This window comes from Aquarana catesbeiana, linkage group LG04 (assembly GCF_042186555.1).
Source record: "Aquarana catesbeiana isolate 2022-GZ linkage group LG04, ASM4218655v1, whole genome shotgun sequence".
NCBI lineage: Eukaryota > Metazoa > Chordata > Amphibia > Anura > Ranidae > Aquarana > Aquarana catesbeiana.
In genome coordinates, this window is record NC_133327.1 from 93,254,838 (window position 1) to 93,269,932 (window position 15,095).

A 15,095-nucleotide genomic window follows, 5' to 3' on the forward strand; every position below is an offset into this window, starting at 1 on the left:
ATGGTTGGTGCGAGGTGCTGGCAGGGAGCTGTACATAGCTTCCTGAAAACATCACCACACCCTCCCTCGGTACTCTTCCTAACAACCCTCAGCCCTGATGCAAGCAGTGTGTTGGCTCTTGAAATGAGTTATGCAAAAATACCTTGATGCACGGATGGCAATCTGGAGGAGTGGGTCTTCCTAGGCAGCCTTTAAAGAGGAAGGAAAGTCCACTTTTTAACTTGTACCTTTAATAAGGCTTACCTGTAGGTACAGTGAATATCTTCTAAACTTGCATTGTTTAGGAGAAATTCACATGGGATGTAGCCAGTGATGTCACCGGTGCATGCGCTCTGAAGGGATGGCAAACCCTACCCAGAGCATCCATGCAGCCCGCAAACCCAGAAGGGTGAAGATGGAAGCACAGGGGAGCCGTGACAGCACTGCGCTAGAGGACTCCATGTAAAGGTAAGTCTGTCATAATGTGCTAGTATGCAGTGCATACTAGTACATAATGACTTAAACCTGTAATTTTTATATGTTTCTGGTGGTTTACTACCACTTTAATTAGCTGAAGTTTGCCTTTAATTTGTTAGTCAGGTCCAACTAAATCTGCTAGTACATCTAACAATACCCTTTCCCCAGATTGACAATGCTGTTGTCCAAAGGTGGAGATGCTCTTAAGCTGTACAAAAATTCTTTGTACATTCAATCGAAAATCGCAAAAAATAGTGCAGGAACCTTTTTTTTCAAATCGGTGTGGCACTGCAAAAGTAGGAGCCACACCAATTTGAACCATTGTCGACAATAGGCAGAGACTTTTCATGCGATTTAGAACCGCATGACAAGCAGCACCAGTGTGAATGGGGGCTTAATGATTTGTATTTCTGCCAGTCCTGAGAATTATGCCCTGTACACACGGTCGGACATTGATTGGACATTCTGACAACAAAATCCATGGATTTTTTTCCGACGGATGTTGGCTCAAACTTGTCTTGCATACACATGATCACACAAAGTTGTCGGAAAATCCGATCGTTCTGAACGCAGTGACGTAAAACATGTACATCGGGACTATAAACGGGGCAGTAGCCAATAGCTTTCGTCTCCTCATTTATTTTGAGCATGCGTGGCACTTTGTGCGTCGGATTTGTATACACACAATCGGAAATCCGTTGTCGGAAAATGTTATAGCAAGCTCTCAAACTTTGTGTGTCGGAAATTCCGATGGAAAATGTGTGATGGAGCCCACACACGGTCGGAATTTCCGACAACAAGGTCCTATCACACATTTTCCGTCGGAAAGTCCGACCGTGTGTTCAGGGCATTACACAGCTCTGCCACACAGCACAGCCAGGCTTAAAGTATAGTAGATCTGATTTTTCTCTGCTGCCTGGATACTGAAAAGATATGCTGTAGTCTAATGAGCTTGTTTCTCTGTTACTTTGCGCTCTCCTCCCAAAACTGACTGGCTCCCTATGCTGCTTCTCCCTCCCCAATCTGAGCTCTGCTGTACAGGGACTATGAGTGGCTGATACCAGATTGAATATAGGTGTTTACACTGCTTGCATTGTAAAAAAAACATTTAAATATGTAGTAATGAATATCCAGCAGATTCATTTATGTATTTTAAAGTAGAGCTATAAGCAAAACCTTTCATTTAGGACAGAGTAAGGGAGGGTTATAATCCCTGTGGTATTTTATTATTATTTTTTTGCCATCTGTTCCCAATTGGGGAGATTTTCCTTCACTTCATGCCCCATAGCCAAGACAGGAATTGAAAGGAAATCCCTCCAAAATGAGGGAACCCCTGGATGTCATCAGGGTCACCAGAACTAGTGTCCTCATTGGAAAATTTCCCCTCTATTACCGCTTTTAAGTGTCAAGCCAAAAATGGGATTTTCTTTCACTTTCATGGGGGCAAAAACAACAAAATTACCCCAATGGAGTTCTAATACTTCTCCACTCTATCCAAAACACAAAAAAAAAGTTTTGTCTTTATACATTAAATCTGCCCAGAGTGCACCATTAAATGTAATATTTAGGAAGGAGTTAAAGTATAGCTAAAGGAAAAACATTTTGGTTTTGGATAGAGTGAAGAGGGATGAGAACACCTGTCAGGTATTTATTGCTGTCTGTGCCCCTGTTAGGCTCTATTTACACCTTTGCGTTCTGGAAAGGAACGCAGAAGTGTGCATTTTTGTGTATCTTGCTGTGACATGTGCAAAACATGTATTGTGCTTGCAGTGGCATTACCTTTCAATGGCACCCCAAACGCGGACAGCATACAAGCAATTGTGCATAGCAAAACGGGCCATAAATGTACCAAAACACGCTGTAAAAATAAATAAAATGTGAAGCTTCTTTGACATGTTTGCCACGCATAGGGCAGCCCATTTAAGTGAATGGGCTACCCTATGTGTGTTGAGTAAAAAGACGTGAGGTGTGAATGGGGCCTTAGGGAGATTCACCCTCTCTATTTGTCCCTTTTAGGTTACCAAGCGTGAAAGTAAAAGAAAATCCCACATTTTGAGCTGTCACCAAGATAGAAATAGCGTTGAAATCTTTTCATGGGGACACTAGTTCTAGAATCCCCCCAATATGGAGTGTTTTTCTTTCACTTCCTGTTTCAGCTATTGAACAGGAAGTGAAGGGAAATCTCCCCAATTGGTAATGGCAAAATAAATCCTGACAGCCACTGCAACAATGCAAGTAACCTACTTTACTGTGCAATGTGATAATATTCATTCGCTATTGTCACACAACTGGGTGGACTCGGGGAGCAGTGCTCTGATCCACTGCTCTACTGACACCATCCACTGCTCTACTGACACCATCCACTGCTCTACTGACACCGTCCTCTGCCCTACTGACACCGTCCTCTGCCCTACTGACACCGTCCTCTGCCCTACTGACACCGTCCTCTGCCCTACTGACACCGTCCTCTGCCCTACTGACACTGTCCTCTGCCCTACTGACACCGTCCACCACCCTACTGACATCATCCTCTGCCCTACTGACACTGCCCACCACCCTACTGACATCATCCTCTGTTCTACTGACACTGCCCACCACCCTACTGACATCATCCTCTGTTCTACTGACACTGTCCACTGCCCTACTGACACCGTCCACTGCCCTACTGACACCGTCCACTGCTCTACTGACACCGTCCACTGCTCTACTGACACCGTCCACTGCTCTACTGACACCGTCCACTGCTCTACTGACACCGTCCACTGCTCTACTGACACCGTCCACTGCTCTACTGACACCGTCCACTGCTCTACTGACACCGTCCACTGCTCTACTGACACCGTCCACTGCCCTACTGACATTGTCCACTGCTCTACTGACACCATCCACTGCTCTACTGACACCGTCCACTGCTCTACTGACACCGTCCATTACTCTACTGACACTATCCACTGCCCTACTGACACTGTCCACTGCCCTACTGACACCGTCCTCTGCCCTACTGACACCGTCCTCTGCCCTACTGACACTGCCCACCACCCTACTGACATCATCCTCTGTTCTACTGACACTGTCCACTGCCCTACTGACACCGTCCACTGCCCTACTGACACCGTCCACTGCTCTACTGACACCGTCCACTGCTCTACTGACACCGTCCACTGCTCTACTGACACCGTCCACTGCTCTACTGACACCGTCCACTGCCCTACTGACACCGTCCACTGCTCTACTGACACCGTCCACTGCCCTACTGACATCCAACTCTGCTCTACTGACACCGTCCACTTCTCTACTGACACTGTCCACTTTTCTACTGACACTGTCCACTTCTCTACTGACACTGTCCACTTCTCTACTGACACTGTCCACTTCTCTACTGACACTGTCCACTTCTCTACTGACACCGTCCACTGTTCTACTGGCACCGTCCACTGCCATACTGACACCGTCCACTACTCTGCTGACACCGTCCTCTGCCCTGCTGACACCGTCCACTGCCCTGCTGACACCGTCCACTGCCCTGCTGACACCGTCCACTGCCCTGCTGACACCGTCCACTGCCCTACTGACACCGTCCACTGCCCTACTGACACCGTCCTCTGCTCTACTGACACCGTCCTCTGCTCTACTGGCTGACAGTGTCCACTTTTAAGGTAGGCTAGTTTCATATTTTAACTGACAATTCTTTTATTAATCGAATCATATTTTATGGGTACACGAATGGTTTAGTTTCATTTAACCCTGCCCCTTTAAGTACCCCCCCACTGTTATTGCATTTTGGCCACAGCCACTGTTCACCGAAGCACACCTCATTACTACTCTCTTTGGGTAACCCAAAAGGTGTCCCAGGTATTTTACACTCCTATAGTGTGTACTTCAAAAAAATTGCCGTGTGCCGTGAAAATGTTCGGGTTTGGCTTGAAGAAAAGGTGGCAACCCTAGACTGAGAGAGGGTGGAGACAAGGACTGAGAGAGGGAAGACCAGGGACTGAGAGAGAGTGGAGACAAGGACTGAGAGAGGGAAGACCAGGGACTGAGAGAGAGTGGAGACAAGGACTGAGAGAGGGAAGACTGGGGACTGAGAGAGAGTGGAGACAAGGACAGAGAGAGGGAAGACCGGGGACTGAGAGAGAGTGGAGACAAGGACAAAGAGAGGGAAGACCGGGGACTGAGAGAGAGTGGAGAAAAGGACTGAGAGAGGGAAGACCGGGGACTGAGAGAGAGTGGAGACAAGGACAGAGAGAGGGAAGACCGGGGACTGAGAGAGAGTGGAGACAAGGACAGAGAGAGGGAGAGACCGGGGACTGACAGAGAGTGGAGACAAGGACTGAGAGAGGGAATACCAGGGACTGACAGAGAGTGGAGACAAGGACTGAGGCTGGATTCACACCTATGCATTTTTAGTGCTTTTTGCATTTTTCAGATTTGCACTGCATTACATGTTCCATAGTAAACCACGTTAAATAGACTGTAGTGCAAATCTGCAAAATGCAAAAAGCACTAAAAATGCATAGGTGTGAATCCAGCCTGAGAGAGGGAAGACCAGGGACTGAGAGAGAGTGGAGACAAGGACTGAGAGAAGGAAGACCGGGGACTGACAGAGACTGGAGACAAGGACAGAGAGAGGGAAGACCGGGGACTGACATTGAGTGGAGGCAAGGACAGAGAGGGAAGACGGGGGACTGATAGAAAGTGGAGATAAGGACTGAGTGAGGGAATATCGGGGACTGACAGAGAGTGGAGGCAAGGACTGAGAGAGGGAAGACGGGGGGACTGACAGAAAGTGGAGATAAGGACTGAGTGAGGGAATATCGGGGACTGACAGAGAGTGGAGACTAGGACTGAGAGAGGGAAGACCGGCACTTTCTACTTATAATTACTTTACCTTTCGGATACTGCACCATAAGTTTATTTGCAATTTTTGCTATACACTGGAGATATCTGGTGGTAATTTTATGTATAATAGCACTTCAGCATTTATATTATTACATATTTTTCACGTTCACTATATGTTAATTAATCCTCTAGGGACATCTAGCGGTCATTCATGATATTGCACTTTATGATGTATATGTTTTGTTAAAGAGTAGGGTGCGGTGTTCATCACATTTTTCTTACTGCACTGATTAAAGCTCAGACACAGGCTCCATTGGCTCCTGCTGCTGTCAATCACAGCCAGTGAGAAGGGGGCAGGCCTGAGACGGCGAAGGAGTGAGCATGCACAAGTGCCCCCATAGTAAGCAGCTTCCTACGGGGACATTGGCAGGGAGGAGGGGCCAGGAGTTCTGACAGGGACCTAAGAAGAGGAGGATCAGGGCTGCTCTTAAAGGAACATTTAAGATCACTTTAAGTCTAGGTCTAATGCAGTGCAGGAAACACTGCAATCAGTTGGGATTTCCCGTATCGCATGCAAAACACACTGCCCTTGTGACCTGCTCCAGGTGAACTATGAGTGAAGGTTTGTGTATATGGGATTGTATTTTTATTTATTTTTTTGGTTGAACTAGATGGACTTGTGTCTATTTTGAACCTGACTAACTATGTAACAATATGTCAATGTTAACGACACTGCAAACACAGTGCATTTGCCTGCACCATAATGCCATTCTGTACCATGCGATCTGGTTGTGGCACAGCTTAAAAATGGTGCATGCAGTTCTTGGTTGCAATTTGAGCCCATTTAAAATGAATGGACTCAAATCGCACTGCACTGAATCGAATGTGAATTGCAGGAATGCATTCCATTTCACATGCGATTCACATGAGCCTAAAGACTGCAAGCATAATACAAGATATGGTTAGTAACTGCAGTCATGAGACAAGAGATGGTCAGAGATTGTGGTCATGATACAAGAGGAAGTGGAAGTTTTACAAGAGACTACTGTCAGAGACTGTGATCAGAATATAGGAGTTGTTGGAGTCTGGGAACATGGTCCAAGAGACAGTAGTAGACTGGAGACACATCACATGAGACTGCTAGAAATTCCGGCTATTACAGGGAGATGGGGGACCCAAGAGTAGTGTCTGCAGGGCACAGGTTGGACACCTAAGTTGTAAACAATTGTTTACAGCCCATGAAGCTGCCATCTTTGCCTTAGTTTGATCTACAGTGGGTGCTGCACATGTGATCAGTTATAACAACAGCCATTTGGTGGCTTGACAGTTTGGTTGAGAGCACAAGCAACTTTTACCTTTCTCTCTCACGGCATTCCCCAGATGTAACTGTTTTGAGAAACTGATCGATGGGTTAAGTTCCACTTTAAAAGCTTCAGGTTAGGTTCACATATATGCATCCAATTTGCATGACAGGAGAGTGTGATCAGCTGTCAATGGAGCCGAATCACACAGGTCCGGGGTGACCGCAGTCCGGATTGCAGAAGGGTGCTGTGCATCTTTGGGTCCGGTTCAAGTGCGAAATAAGGCAAAAATTCAGAGTTGAATCGCACATGAATCGGTGAATAGACACGCACCGGGCCCCATGCTGTGAACCGCAGCCGGAGATATGTGAACCCGGCATCAAAAAGAAAAATGTTTCTGCAGCAGTTTAGTGCCCCGCCAGCATTGTACCTACAGAATGTCACACAGGGTCACTAGAGGGCGGAGCAACTGCTCACCTGTTTCTGCAGCGTCACTCCCTCATTGGCTGGATTATGGTGCTAATGCTCTCCCTCGCTGGTGAAGGACAATTGTACAGTGTTTCCGCCATCGAGGGACTAACAACACACTAATCCGACCAGAGAGGGAGCATCACCATGGAAACGGGTGAGTTATTTCTCTACAGGTTAGTCGCCTGTAGCATGCCAAGATCACAAGTATTAGGGGGACCATACATGTCACAATCTGATTGTACAATCTTCTTTTAAACTTACCAATTTTTACCTCAAGGAGCACACATTTACACAATGTATTTAGTTTGTATCCAATGCACAGGGCCTTCTATGAGAGAATTGGTGGTGGATGTAAAGCAGATTGTACAGAGCTTTAGCTGGAGTTGGGCTTTAGGATTTAAAATGTGACCATTGAATATGATAGCCTGATGAGGGTCAATTACCAGCTGTGTCTCTGCTGGTGTGTACACAAGGCCTATGCAGGCTCCTTCTGGACTGGTGTCTTAGAGATCAGTTATACCCGATTATCTTTCTTCCCAGGACTGGTATAGATAGTACATTGCAGGTACCCCTCATCTCCTCTATTACAGGGGATAATGAACAGTCGGTGCAGATGGCGGAGATCTGGGGAAATGAAGGTGTGGTACGGGCCGCCTCTGAAGGATTTGTCACCATCAAGATTGACAGTAAGAAGTTTGTGAACCTTTATTACTTTAATTTTATGTAATAAGTTGTATTTAATAAAGTCTGATACAAGATCCATCTGTATGTTCTGTGGCGGTGTAATAATAAATACATTCTTCCATGATTACTGTCTGTGAAGGTTCCTATGTATCCAGGTCATAGCATAGCTAGTAGTAGTCACATTCAACTGGACTTGTTCTGTAATGTTGAAGGTCCATCATACCTTCTCCAGAACTGAAGAAGTGGGATGAAGAAGCTATAAAATGACTTCAATATTACAGAAAGTCTGGCTGAATGTGACAATCTACTACCAGCTATGCTAATAATATATTGTTAGACAGGGTTGGTAAAGGTTGGCACACTCAGCCTGAGGACTGACAGCTGTTGGACTGTTGCCAGGGCATGTTAAGAGGAAGTGTTGCCAACCTACCAGATTGAAATTTACTGACACAACACCCAAAATTTACTGGCATTTCCAAAAGTTACAAAATCACAGTTTTAAGCGCACATTTTACTATTTAGGCTACAAACAAGTAAAATATGCAATTAGCGGTGTGATTTAAAGGTAGATATTAAGGCAAAAAATATATATATCTTTTTTTTTATTTACGATAGTAAATACAATCGATTTACACACACGTGAAATTGACTCTCATAGTGACACTGACAGCAGTGTGCAGCAGCACAGATGATAATGACACCTCACCGATATGACACGTCCCCTCCTGAGTTACAGTGACAGTCTCTCTCTACACCAGATGGTCCCTTCAGTCCAAAGAGCACTGACAGTCCTGCTCCCAGCTAGAGAAATATTACACCAATTCACATCAGTCCCCCCTGCCCTTACAAGAAGTCAGAGCTTCCCGGTGAGATAACCCAGGCGAGTTCAGATTCATATCCGAACATGGCTGAGCCCATCCTTAGTCTGGACATGAGCAGAGATAGGAGGACCAGGTTATGACACCAAAACAGGAACTTCAGTTGGGTTTTCTGTAAAAAAAAAAAAAAAAAAAATCAGCAGATACAAATACTATAAATACATATTTTAAAAATCAGTAGCATGTCCAGGATCCAGAGCTTCCCGCAGCCAGTTCTAAATACCGCCACCGGTCCCGACATCACCATCTTTGATACAGGACTTGACTTTGACTTTCTAAGGAAGGAAGAATATACCATTGGAAAATTATTATATTAACTATCCATGAATTTTGACCCCGAAATTATTGCTCTCACACCGACGGTCACAGTGATACTTCACATAAATGCATCCTACGCTGAATGTTTGCAATGGGGTGATTTTACAATTTTTTTCACTTAAAAAAAAAAATTAACACTTTTTTATTTCCTTTCTTTAAAGTGGAACTTCACTTCTAAAAAAAAAAATAAATAAAAAATAAATGATCCCCTGCAACAAATATTGCAACTGTTGACCTTTTAAAATGGAGGTACTGACCAGTCCCTGCTATCATTCAGCAGACGGTTCTTCGCACTTCTTTGGGTCCCCAGCACCTTCATCTTGGGATTTGGGAGTCTACTGTGACTTCCTGAACAATCTCAACCGGCACCCCGCTGTGCATGCATGAGATTGTGCAGTGAAATAAGACTGGTTCTGCAGGCTCCTTGCATGTGTGACATATCCTAGAAGGCTGGGGGCAGAGAAGGGGGCGGGGTGAGCAATGTCATTCTTGCCCATGTGAGATATGAGGAAGTGGGAAGGGGGTACCTGTCCAAAAAGGTAGTGGCTCCCTGAAATAAGAAAACAAAACACATTTCAAAGTGTTTAGGGTGGGGAGGTGGATAAAGCGGCACTTCACTTAAAAGTGAAGGTCTGCTTTAAAAGGCCACTCCGGGATCAATGTCACCCGGCCACCTACCACCATCTATGTGATTGTTGGAAAAAAAAACCCATCTAAATGCCCATTTTTACATAATAGGCCGCAGCCCAGAGTCTTCTCCTAATCCTATTCTGCTTGGTGTCCTTTGATGGGCAGTGATATGGACAAACAGTATGACCGTCGGCTGGGTCCTCTCAGGAGTTAGAAGATGACCAAGATCATGAGAGGGGGAAGGTAGGGGATTGGAGGGCACAGGGCACCATGGCAATGCTGGATTAGCGGTCCTGCACACAACTGGTAGTAATAAGGGACCTGGATGGGGGACTTAGGTGAGTATTGCCATCTTCACTGGGTAAGAGGGAAAATAGACAGTCAGCACCGGTTTGGAAAGGGGGGGAGGGGGATGGGGTAAAAAGATTGTTTTACTCCTGAGTGGGGCTTCAATATAACATGCTGAAGATAGAAAGCAGCATAGATCATAATAATAACACAACCTCAATTCCAAAAAGTTGGGACGCTGTGTAAAATCTACATTAAAAAAGCAATGATTTGCTAATGTGTGTAATGAAAATCTCCTGCGCTGCCTCAGCGTGTTCCACACCAACCAGTTTAATTTTTATAATATGTTGTAGTGCTACTTTTTAGTACCTACAACGTCTATTAAAATAATAATGACAAAATATTACATACACAATATATATGCGTGAATAATGAAAAGGGGGCAGTGACAGATCGACTGTTCATACAGAGTATGAACAGACGATCTGCTATCTTCCCTGCACAGTCCCCATCCCCCACAGTTAGAATCACTCCCTAGGACACACTTAACCCCTTCACTGCCAGTGACATTTTTACAGTAATCAATGCATTTTTAATCGCACTGATCGCTGTATTAATGCCAATGGTCCCAAAAATGTGTCAAAATTGTCCGACGTGTCCGCCATAATGTCACAGTTACAATAAAAATTGCAGATCTCCGCCATTACTAGTAAAAAAAAAAAAAAAAAATGCTATAAATCTATCCCCTATTTTGTAGACGCTATAACTTTTGCGCAAACCAATCAATATACGCTTATTGCAATTTTTTTTTCTTTTTTTACATTTTTTTTTTTATATTTACAAAAATGTGATGGGTGCACTCACTGTTGTGAGATACTGTGTATGTATGTATGTATATATATATATATATATATATATATATATATATATATATATATATATATATATATATATATATATATATATATATATATATATATATATTTATTTTTTTAACCACTTGACCTCCTGGTCTTTTTCTGACACATATATAAATAAAGCAGAAGCCCTAGAGAATAAAATGGTGGGTTTTGCAAGTTTGTTATGTGACACGGTAATTGCACAGCAGTTTTTCAAACACTTTTTGGGGAAAAAAAAACACACTGTTTTACATTTTAAGGCAAAAAAAAAAAATAATACATAACCCAATTTTTGGTGAAAAATAAAGGATGTTACTCTGAGCCAAACATGTCACGCTTTAAAACTACGCACGACCGTGCAACGGCAACAAACAATGTCAATTTTACTATCCATAGGTGACGCTTTAAAAGCCTTCACAGGTTTCCACTTTAGATTTACACAGAAGGTCTGCTTCTAGAATGACTGCCCATGATCTGACCTTTGCCGTTTCACCTTACACGTGTGGGAGCAACGCGTGCATTCACCTTTGCACAAGGGCACTTTACTTTAATATATATATATATATATATTTTTTTTTTTTACAATGTCCTCGCTTTAAAAAACACATTTTTTAACTATTGCTGCTGTCAAAAACAATGTAAGTACTTCCTGTGACAGCAATAGGCATGTGACAAGTACTCTTTATGGAGCGATCTGGGGTCTATAAGACCCCAAATCCCTCCTCTGCACTTAGAAGCATTTGATCACACCAAGATCATTATCACTTCTGGGTTACTATATTATAGAGCCCAACAAAGCTGATCGGGTCTTTTCTGGGCTCTGTGATCAGCTGGCAGAAGCGCCAGCTGGTTGATCAGGACTTCCAGTGGAATGGGAGATCCCAATACAGCCACAGAAAGCGGCAGGAGACATCCCCTCTTGCTGCTTGTAAAAGCAGTCCAGCGGCTAATTAGCCACTAGGATTACTTCTACAAGAAAGCTGACTGTCTGCTCTAAAAAAATGGTGCCGGGGTGATGCCTGCAGTTGTAAGCATCATCCTGGTATAACAAGATAAAGCCTAGTGAGGTACGGATATGTCACAGGGCGGCAAGTGTCAGAACACAACTTGTGTCTTCTATTTCAGGGGTCCCCATCAGAGTTCCCCCCTTAAATCAGGTGTTCTTATCAGAGTCCCCCCTTAAATCAGGTACTCCCCATCAGAGATCTCCCTTAAATCAGGTGTTCTTATCAGAGTTCCCCCTTAAATTGGGTGTCCCCATCAGAGTCCCCCCTTAAATCGGGTGTCCCCATCAGAGTCCCCCCCTTAAATCGGGTGTCCCCATCAGAGTCCCCCCCTTAAATCGGGTGTCCCCATCAGAGTCCCCCCTTAAATCGGGTGTCCCCATCGGAAGTCACACAATCATTTCCGGGAATTCTCCTCCTCCATCACACATTATTTATTTATTTATTTATTTTTTAAACGTGCTGCACATAGTTTATTTAATGCAGCTAATAATAAAATTAAACTGGACATCAGTGAGTTGGTGTTCAGGCAGAACTACCCAATCACAGTCTCTACCAAATCACAAATCCTGCCTTATGGAGGAGGGCACGTGGTTGTGATGGGTTGGAGAAATTGACAGAACATCGGCTCTCCCCTCCTCTGAGACGAGAGCCGTGTGACGTGGTAAATAAAGGGGCGGGCCAATCCTCATCGAGGAGGCGGGCGCGCGAAGGTTGACCATGTGGATGGCTGCGTGCGCTCCGCAGTGTTGACATTGGGTTGCTAGGTAACCCGCATGCTGTGCCTGAGCAGCCGCGCGGCGCTGATTGGCCGGTACAGCCGGCTTCTGCAGTCTGTCAGATTGTAATGGACGGGAGTTGAAATTGGTGGCGGGGTCGCATGTCCAAGACAGCTGGGCTGCTCCTTGAGCCCGCACCGCCCATCCAATGTACCGCATGGCTGGGGGGCGGAGACTAGAAGTCAGCAGAGAGCGAAGGGGAGGAGCTGGAGAGGAGAGCCCACCCCCTCCCACCATGGCAAACACCTGGCATCTGTAACCATGACAACACCTTGGGGCGTCTCTCACTCTTACACGACTCCGCCCCTGTTCTGAGATATCTATTGGCACCTTTATCCCAACACCGGCGTAAAATTAAAATCTGGGATGGGGGGTACAGCCTGCCTAGATCCGCCCATGGTGACTCACTTTCCTCCGATCCTTTATTAAAAATGTCGGACTCGGCTTCAGTAAATGCCCGCCCCCTATCTCTCTAATCCCCTAATTACAATCTCCGCCCTCTTACCAGCCAAAGGCGTTCCTTTAGGGAGACATCAAGGTGGGCGTGACGGAGAACAGGCGAATCAGTCCGCTCCTCTAGCTGGCTAATCGCTGACTGAACCTCCCTCAGAGTGACGCACTAAGTTAACGCCCTCTCGCCGCGCTTTTGCATCTGATTGGCGGTCTCCATAGCAGGCTCCGCCACTTCATTTCTGCTATCAGCTCGCGGCCCTGCCGCTGTCTGATAGGCGTGGCCTGTGTTTTGCTCCTCCCCACATTCTCTGGCTGGCACAAAGTAGTGATAGTGGCTGACGACTTTGTGCTTTTCATCGATGCAGAAAGAGGACCAGGACCGGAACTAGGGGCGGGGGTGGCGCCTGTGCCTGAGGAGCCGTGCTGAGTGGCCTGTGATTGGCCGGTACAGCCGGCTTCTGTAGTCTGTCAGATACTAATGGGCGGGACTTAAATTTGGACAGCTGGGGGGCTCCTTAAGCCCGCACCGCCCATTCAATGTATTGCATGACTGGGGGGCGGAGACTAGAGGTCAGCAGAGAGCGAAGGGGAGGAGAGGAGAGCCCACCCCCTCCCATCACGGCAAACACCTGGCGTCTGTAACCATGACAACACCTTGGGGCGTCTCTCACTCTTACACGACTCCGCCCCTGTTCTGAGATGTCTATTGTCACCTTTATCCCAACACCGGCGTAGAATTAAAATCAGCCTCCGCCGCGTCAGGAGTGGAGAAGGGTTGTGGGTGGGAGGTGCAATTACAATCTGGGATGGGGGGGGGGGGGGGCGCACAGCCAGCCTAGATCCGCCCATGATAAGTTTCCTACGATCCTTTATTAAAGATGTCCGACTCGGCTTCAGTAAATCCCCGCCCCCTATCTCTGTAAATCCCCTAGTTACAATCTCCGCCCTCTTACCAGTCAAAGGTGTTGCTTTAGGAAGACATCAAGGTGGGCGTGACGGAGAACAGGCGAATGATGCGGCTCCTCTAGCTGACTGACTGCAGACTGAACCTACCTCAGAGTGACGCACTAAGTTAACGCCCTCTCGCCGCGCGCTCGCACCTGATTGGCGGTCTCCATAGCAGGCTCCGCCACTTCATTTCTGTTGATTCTAAGCTAGCGGCCATGCCGCTGTCTGATAGGCGTGGCCTGTGTTTTGCAGGTCCCTGGCTCCTCCCCCATATTCTCTTGCTGGCACAAAGTAGTGATAGCGGCTGCCGCTGACGACTTTGTGCTTCTCATCGATGCGCTGCAGGATGAGGACCAGGACCGGCACTAGGGGTGGGGCTTTTGTCTGAGGAGCCGTGCTGAGTGGCCTGTGATTGGCCGGTACAGCTGGCTTTTGTAGTCCGTCAGATACTAATGGGCGGGACTTAAATTTGGACAGCTGGGGGCCTCCTTAAGCCCGCGCCGCCCATTCAATGTATTGCATGACTGGGGGCGGAGACTAGAGGTCAGCAGAGAGCGAAGGGGAGGAGAGGAGAGCCCACCCCCTCCCATCACGGCAAACACCTGGCGTCTGTAACCATGACAACACCTTGGGGCGTCTCTCACTCTTACACGACTCCGCCCCTGTTCCGAGATGTCTATTGGCACCTTTATCCCAACACCGGCGTAGAATTAAAATCCGCCTCCGCCGCGTCAGGAGTGGAGAAGGGCTATGGGTGGGAGGTGCAATTACAATCTGGGATGGGTGGGGGGGGGGCACAACCAGCCTAGATCCGCCCATGATAAGTTTCCTACGATCCTTTATTAAAGATGTCCGACTCGGCTTCAGTAAATGCCCGCCCCCTATCTCTGTAAATCCCCTAGTTACAATCTCCGCCCTCTTACCAGTCAAAGGTGTTGCTTTAGGAAGACATCAAGGTGGGCGTGACGGAGAACAGGCGAATGATGCGGCTCCTCTAGCTGACTGACTGCAGACTGAACCTACCTCAGAGTGACGCACTAAGTTAACGCCCTCTCGCCGCGCGCTCGCACCTGATTGGTGCGAGCATTTGAATTGCTCTTCAGAGCACATTAGACAGGTAGCGAGAAGGTGTTGTATTGCCTCCTCT

The 15,095-nt window shown here is 46.5% G+C and overlaps 1 long non-coding RNA gene across 1 annotated transcript; it reads right to left on the reverse strand.

The window, feature by feature from the left end:
• Positions 1-8,338: 8,338 nt before the first annotated feature.
• LOC141141395 (uncharacterized) lies at positions 8,339-13,708 on the reverse strand. The gene is made up of 2 exons (XR_012244058.1): positions 13,053-13,708; positions 8,339-8,741 (listed from the first exon to the last, which is right to left on the reverse strand). It is a non-coding gene; the product is annotated as an uncharacterized lncRNA (long non-coding RNA).
• Between the last annotated feature and the right edge of the window lie 1,387 nt (positions 13,709-15,095).